This window comes from Chrysochloris asiatica, unplaced genomic scaffold (assembly GCF_000296735.1).
Source record: "Chrysochloris asiatica unplaced genomic scaffold, ChrAsi1.0 scaffold00118, whole genome shotgun sequence".
Classification (NCBI taxonomy): Eukaryota; Metazoa; Chordata; class Mammalia; order Afrosoricida; family Chrysochloridae; genus Chrysochloris; species Chrysochloris asiatica.
In genome coordinates this window covers 505,228-508,599 of record NW_006408636.1, presented here as the reverse complement: position 1 = coordinate 508,599, position 3,372 = coordinate 505,228, and the positions used below count along the sequence as shown (strand labels likewise).

Here is a 3,372-nt window from a genome sequence, read left to right as displayed (position 1 = left end):
AAAGTACAAAAATACATTTTAAACTGGTAACAATGGCTGTAAATACATTATATTACATGTTTCTTGTAGGCAATAAGTTGGTTATGGTATATACATAGCATGAAATCACTAGGATAATAAAGAATAGACAAAATACATATCAGTTGTATGGGACTTAAAAGCCACACTGCCATCTACCACTCTAAAAAAATGGCATAATATCGTTAGAAAAAAAAAGACTTAAAAATTACATATTTTAATTAGAAATAAATTCAATAAAGACTGATAATACTGAGAACCAAGGCATTCAGAGATTTCAAAAGTCATCTTTCTTTTCAGTTTGTCAAGTAAGTTTTTGAAAGCTTGTTCAGAGCTAACATTACTCACAAATGTCATACATTTATTTCATACATTAACTTTCTTCCCAATGGAAGAACTTTGATAAACATCTAAAATATCCAGGTATTACATAATTGAGAGGATGACCGAGGTCACCAGGTGCAAAGGCAACTAGATGGCTGACCATGAATTCCAGGGCCCAAATTAATCAGCTGGGCATCCACTGTCATTTGAGATTTGCCACATCTGGTACTGAACAGGTTGAGATTTGCCACATCTGGTACTGAGCAGGTAAGCATAGCCACTCAAGTATTGAGCTAAGGGTAGATGTTATGCATAATAGATTGTTTCAACTACACAACCCATTGTTTCAGCTTCATGAGAAAATGGAAGCATAAATTGAAAGGCAGTTTATTCTTTATATGCAAAATAATGCTATTTTCCCACATTCTTTAAAGTTAAGAAGAAAGGAACACCAAAGGGGCATTTTTGGTGTGTGTGAAAAGGCTGGCCATAGTGCACTATTATCTCCAATCAATTAGAAAAAAAAATCTAATATATGACCCACTTCCTCAAAATTAAATAAAGCTCTTATTTTGTCTGTAAACTGATGTTTGTATTTACATTTCACACATAACTGTTATCTCGGCATCCTCTGGCTTGACATTGAAAACTGCAGTAACAAAAAACACTCAGAATTTTATGAGGATGTTCTAAAACTTAATAGTCAGGCATTAAAAAAGTGACAACCACCAGAAAAAAAAAATCATTTAATGAAGTAAAGGGTTTCTTCATTCTTTTCTTTAAAATTTATATATAACACCTGAAAGTATAAAATGCTACATTTCCAAAAATATATGTATTTTCTGCACCAGCATCCTTGTGTAGTAAGGGTATCTACTTTTTGTTCATTTATTTCATTATATGTATTCAGCAAATAGTCAAGCATGGCTTTTACATCCTTAATTTTTTTTTTTTTTTTTCAATACAGGGAGGTTAAAAAAAAAAAAAATGTGAACAGTTTGTCCAGTAATGAATGACACATTATGCATGTACCTTGTTCTCATAATTTTTTTCCATTTTTTTTTAAAGGAAGTATAAAAAGAAAAAGGGTTTACTCATTTTAGCCCACATATTTGCTTTTTTTTTTTTTTAAATCTGTAAAAACTAGTGTTGCCATTTTGCTTTTTGCTTTACAGCAGCTCTAGGATGAGTTGGGCCTTGTTGCATTACTACTATTCACTGCAGGTTCTAGAACCACTTTCACCCAAACATGGAAAGGGGGGAGGGAGGAGTATAAAAGCCTGAGTTAGAGGACAATTTCTTTATCTTTTGTTTGGTTAGACGGTGAGACAAACGGACAAGTGCCTCAGCTCACTGCAGGCAAGCAAAGGTGATTTTACCAGTTAACTGATCAGCAGGCAGACATGGTCAGGTCATCATTTGGTTGAGAGTTCAGAGGTCAGATGGTCATAGGCTAGTTGCTGGTGGCAGCTCGGTCTTCGATCACAATCTTTTGGTAAGGATGGACACGCATATCGTGCCTTTGGACATTAGTAGCCACTGCACCTAATACACTCCTAGATTCAATAGGATTTAACTGGTGCCAGTGTTTAGGGGGTACATGTAAATAAAGCCAGCTTCTGGTCCTGGAGGGATTATTGAGGGTTCCCGTTTAGCATGAGAACGGTATCTGCCTGATAAAAGGCATTATGGTAGGGCGAGCTGGTGTCCAGGTGTGCAGGGCAGCTGGCAGGAGGACAGGCATGGGCCCAGTAATAATCATTGTAGACACCTGGACCATTGCTGTAAGAGAAAAAAAGAAGGGCTGGTTATTTAATGTTGGCATCTGGGTAAGTGTCGTTTAAGATAGCCAGTTCCATGAGCTGCATCTTCTTAAGGCTGTCCTCTCCTACTGCAGGCACCAGTAGCTTCTTCACTGCTTCAACTACTCTCTTGAGTTTGATTTCTGCTTTGTTCTGAGTCTCTTCCACAGCGATCAGTTCACGTAAGTGTTCATTCAGATATTTCCAAGTAGGCTTTCCTCTATTTTGCTCCTTCTTCTTTTATTCCACGTGGAGACTTTGCCTTGGACCGTTATTTTACATCCTGTCTCAGCTTCAAGTTGCTTCGCTTTCAATCTTCTCGGGCCAAGGATTCTCCCAACAAAATTAAAATGTCTGACTGCTACCTCGCCTCTCCACATCTGGACATCTGACAAGCATTTCAGACTCAACACCTCTTCAACAAGGACTGCTGAATCTCTTTTCCCCACAAGCTACTCCTCTCTAAGTCTCTTCTGGCTCAATAACTGGCAATTGCTTTAGTTCAACTCAGTTTCTCCTTTTTGTTTTTTTAATGCATATGCTCACCTCTTATTTTATTCTGTGTTAGGTTGGGTTGGTCTTGTGTATCTAAATATCTGTCCATTTCTGCTAGGTTTTAAAATTTGCTGGATTGCAGTACCTCAAATTTTCTGATATCCTATTTATTTCTGTTGGTTCTATTGTTGCATCACTCATTTCATTTTATTTATGTTATAAGCAGGGATTATTTAGTTTCCATGGTTTTCAAACCTCCTCTACTCCATCTTCTAAGGAGTTCTGGTAGCGTAGTGATTATGAAACTGGCGGTTAACCTCAAGGTCAGCAGTTTGAAACTACCAGCTGTTCCATGGGAGAAAGAGGAGGCTTTCTGCTCCGGTAAAGATTTACAACCTCAGAAACGCTGTACAGGGTCACTATGAGTCGGAACCAACTCCACGGCACATAACAACAACAACTACTCCATTTTCTATCATTGCTTACTAGTTCTGTAGCAAAATCTGAGAAGATGCTGTACATTATTTCAATGCTTTGTATTTTATTGAGGCTTGATTTTTGGACTAACATATGCTCTATTCTGGAGAACGAATAATAAGTACTGGAAAAGAATGTATGCAATGCTTTTGAATTTTTGTTAGTTGGAGTGTTTTGTATATGTCTCTGATTTCAAGTTGATTTTGTTGATTAAATCTTCTGTATTTTTGTTGTTTGTTTCTTATGTCCTTCATTG

General features: G+C 37.0%; 1 pseudogene; it reads right to left on the bottom strand.

Annotated features, from left to right (window-relative positions):
• Nucleotides 1-1,795: 1,795 nt before the first annotated feature.
• On the bottom strand, nucleotides 1,796-2,524 carry LOC102812805 (annotated as a pseudogene).
• Between the last annotated feature and the right edge of the window lie 848 nt (nucleotides 2,525-3,372).